Source organism: Heterodontus francisci, chromosome 9, assembly GCF_036365525.1.
Source record: "Heterodontus francisci isolate sHetFra1 chromosome 9, sHetFra1.hap1, whole genome shotgun sequence".
Classification (NCBI taxonomy): domain Eukaryota; kingdom Metazoa; phylum Chordata; class Chondrichthyes; order Heterodontiformes; family Heterodontidae; genus Heterodontus; species Heterodontus francisci.
This window is the reverse complement of record NC_090379.1, coordinates 13,522,672-13,540,036: the sequence shown is the minus strand read 5'-3', so window position 1 is coordinate 13,540,036 and position 17,365 is coordinate 13,522,672. Positions and strand designations below refer to the sequence as shown.

Here is a 17,365-nt window from a genome sequence, read left to right as displayed (position 1 = left end):
AGCACCTGCCATAGAATATCCTTCAGATTGAATGACATGTTATTATATACACAAGAGAATTTCCTGCAGCACTGCTCATGGTTCTAATGCTGGGGAGCAGGGTGGTGTGGTGGGGACAAGAAGTTGGAAAAGGGATTTTCAGGCTAGAAACTGTACTCATAGCACTAGGGAGCAATAAGAAGAGCTTTGGGGATAGAGGCGATCAACTGAGTACGAGAAAGCAAGGCACAAGAGTGAGGCTGGATTATAGAGATCAAGCCTTGGTGTGAGGCAGAAAAGGGAGCTAAAGTACTCAAGCTGAACAGGAAGATAAGCAATAGGGCTGAAGCACTTGGGAGAAATGGACCAGTACTGGAACTGGACCTGGACCAGAGAGGAAATGGAGGCCTGGCAAATTGGAGGTTTGATGGAAAGAGAAACGGGGAACCAAAGTGGCCAAAAATATGGTGATTTTCTCCCAATAATCAAATCTGTCCCAGTATTACACAATTAGCACAGGCCTGTGTCAAAACCTAAATGATTTGTGGTGTCACACTGACTAATAAGCATCACAAGTTGGCAATAATTAGAAGCATATCATACCAACAATACTAAAAGCACTTCACAAAAGGAGCAAAAAAATGGGACAGAAAGAAGAGTTATCCGTAGAGTTTTGAAAACAAAGGGGGGGGGGGGAAACAGAGCGAGAGCGAGAGAGGAGATGGTGGACAGGCATTGGGGAGACAGGTGGAGAGTTACTCTGCACTGAATTCTGAGCCTCTGACCAGTTCTTGAAGCCTCAATATTTACATGGCTGGGCCAGTTCAGTTTCTGATCAATGCTAACCCCCAGGATGTTGATAGTGCGGGATTCAGCAATGGTAATGCCATTGAATATCGTGTGGAGATGGTTACATTCTCTCTTGTTTGAGATGGTCATTGCCTGGCACTTGTGTGGCACAAATGTGACTTGCCACTTATCAGCCCAAGTCTGGATGTCGTCCAGGTCTTGCTGCATATGGACTTGGGGTGTTTCAGTATCTGGAGGAGTCGCAAATGGTACTGAGCACTGCACAATCAGCAACAAACATCCCCACTTCTGACCTTATGACGGATGGAAGATCATTGATGAAGTAGCTGAAGACCTCAGACACTACCCCGAGGAACTCCTGCAATGATGTCTTGGGACTGAGATGATTGACCTCCAACAACCACAAACATCTTCCTTTGTGCTAGTTATGACTCCAACCAGTGGAGAGTTTGGCCTCGATCCCCATTAACTCCAGATTTTCTAGGGCTCCGTGATGCCATACTTGGTCAAAGGCTGCCTTGATGTCAAGGGCAGTCACTCTCACCTCACTTCTGCAGTTCAGCTCTTTTGTCCATGTTTGGTGGTGCAGAGAGAGCAAGAAGCAAGCAGTAGCCCACTATCAGAAAAGTGAAAGGGCATGCAAGGATATAGGGCTGAATGGGGTGAGTGAAGTAGAGTGAGGCAAGGCTGAGGAGCATGGTAAGGAGACAGCCTCGATAATAAAATTCTTGTAGGAAGGAAACAGCTCAGGTCATGCAACACTGAGGCTCCACAATCAGTCTTACCTACATTAAGCTAATGGAAAATGTGATCAGTCAAAGACAAGGCCAAATAGGGAATTGAATGTTGAGCAGCAAAAGTAGTATCAGAAGCAGCAGAAACGTCAACATGGGCATAATCAACAAACATATGGAACCTGATCTCTTGATTCTGGATGATGTCACTAAAGCAAAGCATATAGTGAAAGCGGAAGGGGCCAAGAATGGAACCTGGAATATACCAGGACAAAGAGGGGAAAAGTCTCTGTTGGATATATATTGTAGACCATAAGGAATATTAAGTGTATGTGTTTCCACACCACTCCTACAGGAAAGAACTCCTTACAATTTGTGAAGTTCAATTGGACAGACTACCCGGCATCGACCTAGGCATTGGAAACAACAACAGCAAATCCAGCCCGGTTGACCCTGCAAAGTCCTCCTTACGAACATCAGGGGGAGTGTACCAAAATTGGGACAGCTGTCCCACAAACTGGTCAAGCAACAGCCTGACATAATGATACTCATGGAATCATCCCTTACAGACAAGGTCCCAGATACCATCGCCATCCCTGGGTATGTCTTGTCCCACCAACAGGACAGACCCAGCAGAGGTGGTGGCACAGTGGTATACAGTCAGGAGGGAGTTGCCCTGAGAGTCCTCAACATTGACTCCAGACCCCATGAAGTCTCATGGCATCAGGTCAAACCTACTTGACTTCGTCCTCACCAATCTATCTGTTGCAGATGCATCTGTCCATGACAGTACTGGTAGGAGTGACCACCGAACTGCCCTTGTGGAGACAAAGTCCCGTCTTCACATTGAGGGTAGCCACCATCGTGTTGTGTGGCACTACCACTGTGCTAAATGGGATAGATTTCAAACAGATCTAGCAACTCAAAATGGGCATCCATGAGGTGATGCGGGCCATCAGCAGCAGCAGAATTGTATTCAACCACAGTCTGTAACCTCACGGTCTGGCATGTCCTCCACTCTACGATTACCATCAAGCCAGGGGACTAACCCTGGGCCAGCGAAGAGCGTAGGAAGGCATGCCTGGAGCAGCACCAGGCATACCTCAAAATGAGGTGTCAGCTGGTGACGCTACAACACAGAACTACTTGCTGCTTCTGCTGTTTGGCATGCATTCAATAGACAGGGCTAAGTGATCCCACAACTAACGGATCAGATCAAAGCTCTGCAGTCCTGCCACATCCAGTCGTGAATGGCTGTGGACAGTTAAACAACTGACAGGAGGAGATGGCTCCACAAATATCCTCAATGATGGGGGAGCCCAGCACATCAGTACAAAAGATAAGGCTGAAGCATTTGCAACAATCTTCAGCCAGAGGTGCCAAGTGGATGATCAATCTTGGCCTCCTCCCGAGGTCCCAAGCATCACAGATGCCAGTCTTCAGCCAATCTTATTCACTTCACAGGAGGTCAAGAAACAGCTGAAGGCACTGGATACTGCAAAAGGATATAGGCCCTGACAACATTCAGGCAACAGTACTGAAGACTTGGGCTCCAGAGCTAGCCAGGCCCCTAGCCAAGCTGTTCCAGTGCAGCTACAACACTGGCATCTACCTGGCAATGGGGAAAATTGCCCAGGTATGTCCTGTACACAAAAAACAGGTCAAATCCAACCCGACCAATTACCACTCCATCAGTCTACTCCCGATCAGCAAGGTGATGGAAGGGGTCGTTGACAGTGCTATCAAGCGGCACTTATTCAGCAAAACCTGCTCAGTGACGCTCAGTTTGCATTCCACCAGGGCCACTCAGCTCCTGACCTCATTACAGACTTGGTACAAAAACAGCTGAACTCAAGAGGTGAGGTGAGAGTGAATGCCCTTGACATCAAGGCAGCATCTGATCAAGTATGGCATCAAGGAGCCCTAGCAAAACTGGAGTCAATGGGAATCAGGGGGAAAACTCTCAGCTGGTTGGAGTCATACCTAGCAAAGAAGGAAGATGATTGTGCTGTTAGTCAATCATCTCAGTCCCAGGACATCACTGCAAGAGTTCCTCAGGGCAGTGTTATAGGCCCAACCATCTTCAGCTGCTTCGATGACCTTCCCTCCATCATAAGATCAGATGCAGGGATGTTCGCTGATGACTGCACAATGTTCAGCACCATTCATGACTCCTCAGATACTGAAGCACCCCATGTCCACATGCAGCAAGACCTGGACAACATCCAGACTTGGGCTGATAAGTGGCAAGTAACATTCACGCCACACAAGTCTCAAGTCATAGCCATATAAATGCTGTGGCTACAAGAACAGGTCAGAGGCTGGGAATTCTGTGGCGAATAACTCACCTCCTGTCTCCCCAATGCCTGTCCACCATCAACAAGGCACGAGTCAGGAGTGTGATGGAATACTCTCCACTTGCCTGGATAGGTTCAGCGCCAACATTCAAGAAGCTCAACACCATCCAGCACAAAGCAGCCCGCTTGATTGGGACCCCATCCACCACCTTCGACATTCACTCTCTCTACCAACAACGCACAGTGGCAGCAGTGTGTACTATGTACTAGATGCACTGCAACAACTCACCAAGGCTCCTTCGACAGCACCTTCCAAACCTGCGACCTCTACCACCTAGAAAGACAAGGGCAGCAGATACATGGGACCGGCACCACCTGCAAGTTTCCCTCCATGCAATACACCATCCCGACTTGGAACTCTATCTCTGTTCCTTCACTGACACTAGGTCAAAATCCTGAAACTCCCGTCCTAACAGCACTGTTAGTGTACCTACACCACAGGATTCAAGAAGGCAGCTCACCACCACCTTCTCAAGGGAAATTAGGGATGGACAATAAATGCTGGTCCAGCCAGCGACACTCACATTCCACAAATGCATAAAGAAAAACTCAGGGTAGTCAGGTGTGGGACAGAGTTTTTTTTTATATAGCAGTTTAAAGGGAGCTTTCCTGAGGTTGAAATTGAGTTGCGCTGTGGGGTGAACTTTAAAGATTTACTCTGTATCCAACTTAAGTGTGCTGGTGGGCATCAAGCACACTCAGGATCCACTCTCCAGAAATATCCCGCAGCTGACGTGTTGTTAATTTAAAAACATGTGTAGCCGAGATTATGTCTCAATCTTCTGAATTCATTAAACCCACATAACTTAACTTGCAAACCCAGAATCTCCTACACAGCAAAGCACCACAGTCAGAATCAGAAAGTATTGACACAAGAATGATACATTCCAGGTGACAAGCAATTCTACATGGCCTTAGGGCAGATAAAGGTTGTTTCTGCCCTTGCAATTACTATCATGCCTTGGGGTAGAAGACTGGGAATTCCATATTCTGAAGTGAAATGGGATCAAATCACAGCCACAGAGTTAAAGAGCTTCAAAAACATCATAACTTTGAAACCGAATGTTCTAACTATTTTGAGCCAAGTGAAAACAATGAAAGGAACCATCTGAATTAGTAAGCAGCAAATGCTGGTTTGCGCCCCACCACCCCCCGCCCAATTCCTGATCTGAGCAGCACTGAAAAAGATGACCGAGCAAAAATTGCAGCATTTCCCTAGGAGGTTCCTTTGGGGGTCGGTTGGAACGGATTGTCTCACAACTTAGTAATCAGCCAAAGACAGCATTAACAAAACAGTCTAGGAGCAGGCTACGCTGAGCAGCAACAGTATGAGCCCACATAAACAGCAGAAACTGGAGGGGAGAGGAGGAATAATTTGCATGCAAAAACATTAAAAACTGTATCCACAGTTATTCAATCCAAAGGATTGTGTAAATTTCACACTTAGTCCCTTTATGTAATCTACGCTGCAGTTACGAGGATGCACAACCTCATGAGGATTATTTTTGCCAACTGCAGGACTTGAAGTTTGGCACATAAAACTTTGGATGCCAGATTTGCTGGGTATGTAGTGGCAAAACACCAGACTTTTAGTGAGAACAGCTTTCCTTGAGTTTGTGTTGATAACTTTCTCTCGATGTATGAAAGAGCCATTTCATAGTTAATTAGGAGCATCTAAACATCCACTGTCAAGCAAATGTGTTTGGTAGAATTCAGATTTCCTTTAATTTTAACCACTATTTTACTTCATCTTCTCTCCTATTTCCAACCTTGTACCATTCTGCACTATGAGCCTTGCCTTTTCCCTCAGGTTTCTCAATTTAAAAAGTTAACTTGGACATTCACTGCACCCTTGACCGCAGATTACTGATGTTTCCAAATAGTCAGAATTTACTCAAAACATTATTTCAATAGTTAGCAGATCTTCCTGTTGGTGTTATTCCATTCTTGAAATCTTTACAGAAATTAATCTTGGTTTACACTACTTGCTAATTTATTTGAATTATCTGTTCAATACTCTATTGACTAATCATAACAAGTATGCACAGCACTTTATGCAACTCCTATTTTCCCTACATAAAAAAAAAATCACAACACGGTAGACATTTTAATCAACATTGATACATAGCCTTTAAAGTCATCTTTTGCAACAATTCACAGGACAAATATTCAAGCACACTATCAAAGCAGACAGCTCCTTGAAGATACACATTAATTGCTCAAAATGTAAACACATCCTGATTTCAACTACCTTATCATTCAGTTCTACTAGTCACGCATAATTGTCCATAATACAATTAGGTACTGCAATGTAATAAAACCTCTATGTACTTTCACAACAAGTTATGGACTGCAAAGAGCAAACCATTACTTTTGAAATTAATTACAGGTTAGGGTCAAGGTGGGGCTGTATTTTATAGCACTCTTGCCAATTTTAAGGTTCCACTTTTAAGCCAGCCCAAATGAGATGAAAGCATACTATTCTTAGTTCCAAATATTATACATGGGAAAAAAAAACTTACCATTCACTCTAATCCTACTGTATAACCTACAGTTTGAGGTTCAGTATTAGAAAGGTAAAGAAAATAGGTTTTGAATGCACTGTAAATTGGAAAACTCGTACTTTCAGAATGAGCACATGTATCCAAAAGGATTAAGAATCCCTCCCATTAAGCACACTGGTCCTGATAAATCCCAAATCAGTTTCCAGCACAATTACAACCACAAGATCATCCTGGAATGCAAAGATAACCCCCAGCTTCTTTTCTCCACTGCAAACCATCCTCTTAAACGCCACTCCTCTGTCCCCTCCAACAATAAGTGCAAGGAGCTCATGGACTTCTTTACCACGGAGATCAAGATCTGATTAGCTGCCTCTGCCACGTCCCTCCCTTCCACTAACCCACCTGGCTTCCTAAAACACACCTTCTGTCCTAGCCCTGAACACTCATCTTTCTCAAGTTTCTCTTCTATCTTCCTTCATGCTCTGAGCTCATTTCATCCATGAGACACACCTCCTGCTCTCTCGATCATACTCCCACCACCTGACTACCCAACTTCCCTTCCTGGTCCCCATATGAGGCATTGTCCCTTTCTGCTATATATCTGCCTTCACCATCCCTTTCCTCACAAAAATTCAACCCTTGACCCCACCATCCTTGCAAACTACTGCCCCATCTCCAAACTCCCTTTCCTCGCCAAAGTCCTTGAATGTGTTGTTGCTTTTCAAATCTAGTCACATCTTTCCCCGAGCTCCATGTTTGAATCCCTCCAATCAGGATTCCGCCCCTGCCACGGTACCAAAATAGCTCACATCAAAGTCCCAAATGACAGCCTGTGACAAAAGTAAACTTTCCCTCATCTTTTCCAACCGGTCAGTAGGCTTTAGACACAGTTAATCACACATCCTCCTCCAACTCCTCTCCAGTCACCCAGCTGGGTGGGACTGCTCTCACCTGGTTCCATTCTTATCTAACTGTAGTCAAAGAATCACTTTCAATAGTTCTCATCCTGCTACCACACCACCACCTCTGGTGTCCAAAGATCTATGCTTGGCCCCCTCATATTTTTCATCTACATGCTGTCCCTTAGCAACATCATCCGACAGCATAACGTTAGTTTTCACAGGTACGCTAATGACACCTAGTTCTACCTCCTTTCTCAACTCTTCCACTGTTGCTAAGTTATCAGACGGCTTGTCCGACATCCGTACTGGATAAGCAGAAATTTCTTCCAATTAGATATTGGGAAGACTGAAGCCATTGTTTTCGGTCCCCCCTCCAAACACTGTTCCCTAGCCCCGACTCCATCCCCCTTGCTGGCAACAGTCGGAGATTAAACCAGTCTGTTCGAAACCTTGGTGTCACATTTGATCCCCAAGATGAGCTTCCAACCTCATATCTGTGCCATCACTAAAACTGCCTATTTCCACCTCCGTAACATCACCCAACTTACCTCATCTGCTGCTGAAACATCATTCCTGCCTTCGTCACCTCTAGACTTGACCATTCCAATGCACTCCTGGCTGGTATTCCACATTATACCCTATGTGAGCTTGGTCATCCAAAACACTGCTGCTCATGTCTTAGCTAGCAGCAAGTCCCGTTCACCTATCACCCCTGCACTCACTGGCCTACATTGGCTTCCGTCAAGCAACATCTTGATTTTAAAATTCACATCCTTGTTTTAATATATCTCCATGGCCTTGCTCCCCGCCCCCCACCAATCTCTGTAATCTCCGCCAGCATACAACCTCAGAGATATCTGCGCTCCTTTAACTCTGGCCTCAAGCATCCCCGGTTTTAATCGTTTCATCATTGATGGCCGTGCTGAATTGCCACAGCCCTAAGCTCTGGAATACATTCCCAAAACCTCTCCGCTTCTCTACCTACTCTAAGACACTCCTTACAACTTACCTCTTTGACCAAGCTTATTGTCATCTGACCCAATATCTCCTTATATGGCTTGGTGTCATATTTTGGTTTGTAATGCTCCTGTGAAGTGCCTTGGGACCTTTTATTACATTAGTTCTATAAATATATGTTGTTGTCTTGCTAGGGAAGTTAAGAGTCAACCATGCTGGTTTGGAACTCCAGTCACTTATAGGATAGAGGGGGAAGGTCAGCAACTTGTCTCCCCTGAAAGACGTTTGCTGAACCAAATGGGTGTTTTTTTTTTTAAATTAAGACAATTGCATGAAGAATGACCGAATCTACAGTACAGAAACAGGCTATTCATGCCTGTGCTTATGCTCCATAGAAGTACTCTCCCACCCCTCTTTGTCCAACCCTATTAGCATAATTCTTTCTCCCTCATTTATCTAGATTCCCTGTTTGGCACTTTCATGTTCACTTCTATTGATTGTTTTTTTAAAAATAAAAATCTGGAAATTAAAAGCTCACATCCTCAAACTGTCATGGTAGGATTTTTAGTCAAAGCCTGTGGATTGCTAGTTTAGTAGCATAACCACTACTGTACGCATGATGATGTTCTATCAACTTGAAAAGCATATTAAACACCGTCACCACAATCCTAATGTTTACTTTAAAGTAAACTTGCAAGCAAATAGGAAGTATTGAACTGTCTTATGTGTTTTGTTGTAAGTTAGAAAATGTAAACATTCTAATTGCTGACATTAGAAAGGAGGACTTTACTCAGCCTAATTTGATTTTTTTTTAAAAAAAGGAAACAGAAGTCAAATCAAGGTAAATGGACAGGACAAGAAAGTAAAAAGCAGGAGGTGAGGTAGAAACAGGCAAAGAACAATGGGTTCTGGCCCCTCACCATTAAGGCTTCAGTCTATCAAGTTTGATGGGGAGTAGATGGACAGTTCAGGGTGAGTCAACAACTAAAAGGGGAGAGGATACCAGTGTCCATTTGCTGTTAAACCCAAATATCATGACTTTCTGTCTTCTGGACTCAAATTTCAATGCTTTCCTGGACCACATCCCATCATCCAACCTCCATAAACTTCATCTCATCCAAAACCCTGCTACCTGTATCTTATCACACATGACATCCCACTCAACAATCTACATGGCCTCCTAGTCCCCCAATACCTCAAATTTAAAATTTATTTACTGTGCTTAGATCTCTCCACAGCCTCACTCCACTTTAACTCTGCAATCTTTACCAGCCTAATAACACATCCAACCCCAAACTCTTCATTGTTTTGACTCTGGCCTTTAGTACATGCCCCACCCCCCAACCATCTACATTTTACCCCACCATTGGCAGCTATGCCATAGCCAACTTGGGAATTCTCTCCCCAGTTTTAACCTGTGCACTAGAAAATACTAATCATACAGCATTTCTTTCAAAGTTTCCTTAAAAATCACACTTCCCTGGCTCATTAATTCCTCTCCTGCATCTAATGCACGTCCCAAGTAGTACCACATACATGCTCTAAAATGATCCATCAGGACACACAGTATGTAAGAATTTTGGTATTTGGTTAGATTTCAGCATTTCTATTCCACACATCCCTCAAATACTGGAACAAAAGAGTTACTTTCATACTGAATTGCACTTCAAAACCCCAGGTTAGAGCCTCACATCCCTGTACAGAACTTTAGTTAGGCCACGCTTAGAATATTGCGTGCAATTCTGGTCGCCACACTACCAGAAGGACCTGGAGGCTTTGGAGAGGGTACAGAAGAGGTTTACCAGGATGTTGTCTGGTCTGGAAGGCATTAGCTATGAGGAGAGGTTGGATAAACTCGGATTGTTTTCACTGGAACGACGGAGGTGGAGGGGTGACATGATAGAGGTTTACAAAGTTATGAACGGCATGGACAGAGTGGATAGTCAGAAGCTTTTCCCTAGGGTGGAAGAGTCAGTTACTAGGGGACATAGGCTTAAGATGAGAGGGGCAAAGTTTAGAGGGGATGTGCGAGGCAAGTTCTTTACACAGAGAGTGGTGAGTGCCTGGAACTTGTTGCCGGGGGAGGTGGTGGAAGCAGGTACGATAGCGACGTTTAAGAGGCATCTTGACAAATACATGAATAGGATGGGAGTAGAGGGATACGGTCCCCGGAAGTGCAGAAGGTTTTAGTTTCGGCAGGCATCAAGATCGGCGCAGGCTTGGAGGGCTGAATGGCCTGTTCCTGCGCTGTACTGTTCTTTGTTCTAGTTACCCAATATTCAAATCCATCAACCATGTAATATGTTTCCTTACCCAAGCACAAAGTACAGGGCATTACCTTGAAGGGAAAATAGAAACCCTATGTTTAGAAGACTTCCTTGCCCGCAGCAGGCAAACCATAAACTGACATGGTTGACTGAACAAGTCTCAGAGATGCTCATTTGCTTATCCATCCACCCAGTCAAAACAAAAAACTTAGAGAAGAATTAAGGAAGGTACGCAGAGAAACATCAGTACTTTAAGCTATAGTTGGTGGATTCAAATTTTGGGCCACTCAGCTTTTAAAAAGCGAGACTGGAAATTGCTTTTGTACCAGTCATGTGAAGAAAGAGCCACCAATGGGTTATTTCTCCATCATTTAACATTCATACTGTGTATTTACCTTACAAAACTTTTCAGCAACATGGAATAGAATTTCAGCTTATTGAATTTATCCTCTTTTCTAAATAGTATCCAACAAGTTTGCGCTCTAGTCATATATAAAAAAGAACAAACTTACATTCGTAATGAACCTTTCACATCCTGAGAGCATCGCAAAGTAGTTCACATCTAATGAGCTACATTTGAAATTTTGTCACTGTTGTTAATGTAGCCAAACACAGCAACTAATTTGCACAGTATCAAGTCCCCACAAACAGCATTAAAGTGAATGACCAGTTAATTTGCTTTGCTGTTGTTTGGGGATAAATGCTAGCCAAGACACCAGAAAAACTTCCTGCTGTTCTTCAAAAAGGTGCTCCAGGATCTTTGACATCTACTTGAACAGTAGGTAGGGATTTATTTTAACGTTTCATCCAAAAGACACAACGTCAGGCAGTGCAGAACACCCTCAGTACTGCACTACATACAAGCATACTAAAGTATCAGCCTGGATTATGTGCTCAAATCCTGGAGGAGTCTCGAACCTGTAACTTTCTGACTCAGGAAGTCTAGAATGCTAGAATTCAACAGGACATAGATGAGCTGGTGGAACGGGCAGACACATGACAGATGAAATTTAAGGCAGAGAAGAGTGAAGTGATTCATTTTGGTAGGAAAAATGAGGAAAGGCAATATAAAATAAAGGGTACAATTCTAAAGGGGGTGCAGGAGCAGACAGACCTGGGGCTATAAGAACACAAATCACTGAAGGTGGCAGAACGTGGTTGATGAGGCATACGGGATACTGGGCTTTATAAACAGAGGCAGAGAGTACAAAAGCAAGAAGTTTATAGAGTCATAGTCATACAGCATAGAAACAAGCCCTACGGCCCACCGCGTCATGCCGACCATAATGCCTATCTATACTAATCCCACCTGCCTGCATTAATTCCATATCCCTCTATGCTTTGCTCATTCAAGTACCTGTCCAGATGCCTCTTAAATGTTGCTACTGTTCCTGCCTCCACCACCTCCTCAGAAACACTGGTTTGGCCTCAACTGGAGTACTATGTCCAATTCTAGGCACAACACTTTAGGATGTGAAGGTATTGGAGAGGGTACAGATAAGATTTAAGAGTATGGTGCCGAGGATGAGGGACTTCAGTTACGACGACAGATTGGAAAAGCTAGGGCTATTCTCCCTAGAGAAAAAATTAAGAGATTTTATAGAGGTGTTCAATATCATGAGGGGGTCTGGACAGAGTAGATGTCCCATTGGTGGAAGGGTTGAGCACCAAAGGGTCAATTTAAAGTAATTGGCAAAAGAACCAGAGGCGACATAGCAAAAATATTTTTTTTTTAAAACAGTGAGTGGTTAGGATCTGGAATGCACTGCCTTAGAATGTGGTGGCTGGATTCAATCGTTGATTTCAAAATAGAATTGGATAAATATCTGAAGAGAAAAGATTTACAGGCTACAGGGAAAGGACAGAGAAGTGAGACTAGCTGAGATGCACTCGCAGACACAATGGGCTGAATGGCCTCCTCTGTTGTAAACATTCCATGATTCTGCGCAAGTTGACATTTAAAGCCTTCTGCAGGTGACACTAAATAAATACACTGCTTTGTGCAGTTCTCAGCAATACAAACTAAGATTATTCCACAGATGCTGCTAAACCTGCTGAGCATTTCCAGCATTTCTTGTTTTTATTTGATTTCCAGCATCTACAGTATTTTATTTTTGTAAGATCATTCCATATCTGAGCCATAGTCTGCACGAAGCTTGCCGATATCAGTTGTTCCACAAACCTTGACTGGTGGCAGGGAAGGGTAGCAAAATACAAATCAAACAGGGTTCCCACTCCAGTGATTCGTACTCAAACACATAAAAATGAAAATCCAGTACTGATGAGGCTCAGCTATAATAACTTGCATGATGATAGCTTGTCAACAGTGTGTCTAGGCTTGAAAGCAATGCAATAAATAGGGTACAAGCTGATGTACAGATACTGGGAATGGGCTAGTAGTGTATGGCAGATGTCCTTCAATGTGGATAAATGAAGGGTGATGCATTTGGACCTGGGTAATTTCAGGCATATGTACATCAAACAAGGTAACCTGCTTGTGGCTATGGAGCGAGGTGGTCGTGGAGTGTCACAGATGTCAAAATCTGAAGGTCCAAAACCTGTGGTTGCAAGCCCAAAAGGGAAAGTAAGTGTTAAAAGTGCACAGCTGGGAGAATTCAGTATAAAACGAGAAATGTGATATTTAGAGCTGCATCTAGAATACAGTGTGCTCAGTTTTGGTCCCTTTACAGAGAAGGTGCAGAGGAGGGCACAGAATGAAATCTAATCTTAGAACTCAACCATTGGATCAAAGACTGGAGCTTCTTTCACTGGAGAAATTTAAACTGTGATATAATTTGAAGTTTGTAGCATGATAAGGAATAGATTGGCACAGTCAATTGATTATTTGAGCTAGATACAGTAAAAACTTGCATTTATTTAATGTTCCTCAAAACATCTCAAGCAAGCCAAATGGATTTAAACAGACTTTGAAAAAAAAACTATGCCAATGATTTAACTTGGCCAAGTTAAGAGTGTAAAACCACTAGTACGATGAACTCCTCATTGAATCTACCCCTTGCTGCTCAGTATTGCCCAATTACGGTGTCAATTCAAGTAACTAATAGAGATCACTACTCTTTTATTGTCTCTTTTCATTACAACTTGTACGCAAATAATCTTAAATTCAAGAGGTCAGAGTCTGTGTGTCATTTGGAGCAAGTTACATTAAGGATAAGTAGGTGGAAGAACTAATCCCTCCATGTGAAGTAGTCACTCAATCCTTTGGAGCTTAATAGCACTTAATGCACTTTTATTTGATCAGTTTAAAACACTTAATGAGAATAAAATGCCATTATTTTACCATCCAGTACGTAGATTTAAAAGGAGCCAATTATCTTTACGTGGGTAACATGATCAAAACAAAGTGCTGGAAATACTCAGCAGGTCTGGTAGCATCTGTGGAGAGAGAAGTAAAGTCAACATTTCAGGTCAGTGACCTTTCATTTATCCAATTTTGTTGAAAAGGAATTTTCTATTCTCATCACCACAAAATATTTTTTCCAAACTGTATCATTCTTAATGTAATCTCAATTTATATAATATAAAATTTTAAAGATAATTCATCTTGAGCCCTAAACACAATACAATATTTAAAATGTTAAATAATTTCAATACATCTCATTGGTAAAATGTAATTATCGATGTAATTTGTCTATTTTCTTAGTAAGTTTATATTTTATCAAATTTTTTTAAATAACACTGCAAAAAAGTTGTGTAGTACAATTATTTCGCCGAGATAAAAATTTATCTTCAAATATTGGAGACACTCGACTACCGGGTTACTACAAGTGCAGTCCTGGTACATAAAGGGTGGGTTGATTTTGAATTCCTTGCATGCAATTGGTCTGAAGTACACATGGCTGTCATTTGTCAACATATATTGTTACTTTAAGAAGGTTTGAGACCCATTATGTTGAAAAGATATTGGAATGTACTTTTGTATACATTAAACAGTACAACAAAAAACACGGCTTATCGTGCAATTACTTGTAGGAACACGCCTTAAAATTTACTGCAAACACATACACCCAACAGACCAGTTTCCAAATATACTGGTTTGCAAGCCATGACAGAAATGCTGAATCTGGCTTTGTGTTGTCCGACTTAACGCTTATATAAACAGCCATCAAAATCCGTTCTCGGCTCGTTTCAAATCAAGCACCCAACGTAAGGTCGACACAGTCAGTAATCAGATCCCGTGCCGACGAAGTGGGCGCAAGTGATTTAATTGTACACAGTTTGGTCTGCGTGGCAATTCCTCAACACACAGCATCTGGTTTACATTATACAGAAAGAAATCACAAGACTCCTGCCCACAATCCCTTGCCTTCTATTTTTGGAAGGGTACGAAGCTATTAAAGCATTGGCAGTCTATATAACTAACACAAAGCGTTACTTTCGACGGACGACAGTAAATGCATCGACGTTGTTCATCCAGTTTTGCTTTTCTGTATAGGCAATATCTGCAGCTCTGCGAGACTGAAAGGCGCCGCTCTGCATTGGTTCAAACGGGATTGTGTAAATCATGGAGCTGTGCGTGAACTTTATAATCTGGGTTAATTGCTGGTACGTCTTTTCATTCGACCACCTAACTGTCAAAAAGGTCAAGTGGCAGATCCATGTCTTTGCCTAGTCACCTTGGATGAAGTAGTCTCTGCTGAAATTACGAATTTACCTACGAAAAACCACCCCAGTGTAGCCAAAACAGGCTCCCGTGGGACTAGCCGTGACATTTGCACTTCTCCGTGCAAAATAAAAACATGGAACAGTTATTTTTCCTTTCCCCAAGTTGCATCTTATTTTAGATCAGCAACCAAACAAAATCCGGGGACACAAAATAAGTGGGGTGTTAAAAACAGGAGCATTTACTATACACTTCAGACGGGGTTTGCAAATAACACCCACAACGACCTTTCGTCTGAGAATCAAAGGATCGGAGATTTGCTCCGAATAACACGGGTAAAACCAATATCGTGCCATTTAGATCAACGATCGAGGACACTGCAGTGTTGACTACTGTACTGTATTCAACAAAACGCCACTCCGGATTAGGATGCTGAAAGTGTGACAATATACTACAATTGCATAATACTAGAATAAACAACTCAAAATAATGAGGGGAAGGGCGAACAGCCAAAGAAAGAGTTGTAGAGAAAGGGGGGAAAACTTCTAAAGGATGAATTGTGACTACATGTAGAGAGGAATTATCCAGGAGAGGAAAACAAACACACAACACTATGCTACTCGGAAAGTGTAAAAACAGTGATCCCTTTTGAACTAAATATTTAAACCTGGCAGCCTTTATAAGACTATAAAACTTGGAAAGTACAAGGGGGGGGGGAGAAAAGAGTTGCATTTACATTTGGTTCGCTGTGCAAATGTTTAAAGCCGCTTCTAACTACAGCAATGAATAATCCCAACTCCAGCAAACGCTTTTACAATTTCAGAAATGCCACCCTGCGACACTTTGTGCGTTTAAACCAAACTCAGGCTGCAATAAAATATCAAGATTTAAAATAAACAAACAGCAACAGGGAGGGAGGGGAGAAACTGGATTGCGTCTCAAGGACAAAACCACGTTAAGTACCTTATATATAAACAAGAGTCAGAGGGAGGGTTTGGGATAGACTCAAAAACAGGACAAAATAAAAATTAACAAAAAGTGACAATAGTCAAATCCTGCTCAGTCCATTCTGGGTTTACAACTTTACTTAGTTAGTTAGGGAGGGGACGGTGAAGGAGAAATAAATGCTAATATATAGGAAACAATGTTTTACAGTGCAGCAGCGATGTAATATATAATGATACAGCTGGTTTTTTGTGTACTTACACTTCATGTCATGCAAAGATGGCTGTGTGTTCGTCAGCAAGGGTTTTTTTTGCAGGACTCGAGTTCCCCCCAACCCTCGCAATAAAAAGTGTTTATAAAAAAAAGTGAGGAGGAAAAAAAAAATCGCTCAATAACGCCACGATATTCCAGGCCGTCGCCAAGGAGACGAGCCGGCGAGATTCACCTCCCTCCGCCGCAGGCCGCACTCGAGCCCCTGAATGGACAGCACAGGCCGCCGAAAAGTCTCCCCCGCTGGCCAGACCCCCACATCTCGGTGCGGACGACAATTTCCTGAAGTAAACCCCGTGCTTTTTCGCCGCCCATCGGCTTCAAACCGGCCTCCGGACGCCGCAGCCCGGCGGGAGGCACAGACCGGCCGGAATGGCACCCGATAGCGGAGCAGCAACCAATGGCGGGGACGGCCGGCGCCCGACGCCATCTTGGCGACGCGTTTTGGCGGTAATTTACGTGCACTGCGTCTGTACGTCATCACGAAGCGGACTCTGCACGGAGAAGTAAAAGCAAAATACTGCGGATGCTGGAAATCTGAAACAAAAACAAGAAATGCTGGATTCACTCAGCAGGTCTGGCAGCATCTGTGGAAAGAGAAGCAGAGTTAACGTTTCGGGTCAGTGACCCTTCTTCGGAACTGACAAATATTAGAAAAGTCACAGATTATAAACAAGTGAGGTGGGGGTTGGGCAAGAGATAACAAAGGAGAAGGTGCAGATTGGACCAGGCCACATAGCTGACCAAAAGGTCACGGAGCAAAGGCAAACAATATGTTAATGGTGTGTTGAAAGACAAAGCATTAGTACAGATTAGGTGTGAATATACTGAATATTGAACATCAGCAAGTGCAAACCTGAAGAAAAACAACCTGAAAAAAACAGTGGGTGAGCAAACTGAACAAACTAAGATGAACTGAAATATATACAAAAAAAGATTGTAAAAAATGTAAAAAGGAATGCCAAAAAAAAAAAAAAGGAAGAAAAAATAACTAAAAATGACTAAAAATGAAAGTA

At 42.9% G+C, this 17,365-nt stretch overlaps 1 protein-coding gene across 1 annotated transcript in view; it reads right to left on the bottom strand.

Annotated features, from left to right (window-relative positions):
- Positions 1-16,779, bottom strand: part of foxn3 (forkhead box N3) — a 408,688-nt gene extending 391,909 nt beyond the window's left edge. Inside the window, exon 1 of the mRNA XM_068038574.1 lies at positions 16,341-16,779. The gene's annotated coding sequence lies outside the window, so the exon portion shown is untranslated. The remainder of the gene's footprint in view (positions 1-16,340) is intronic.
- Positions 16,780-17,365: the final 586 nt, after the last annotated feature.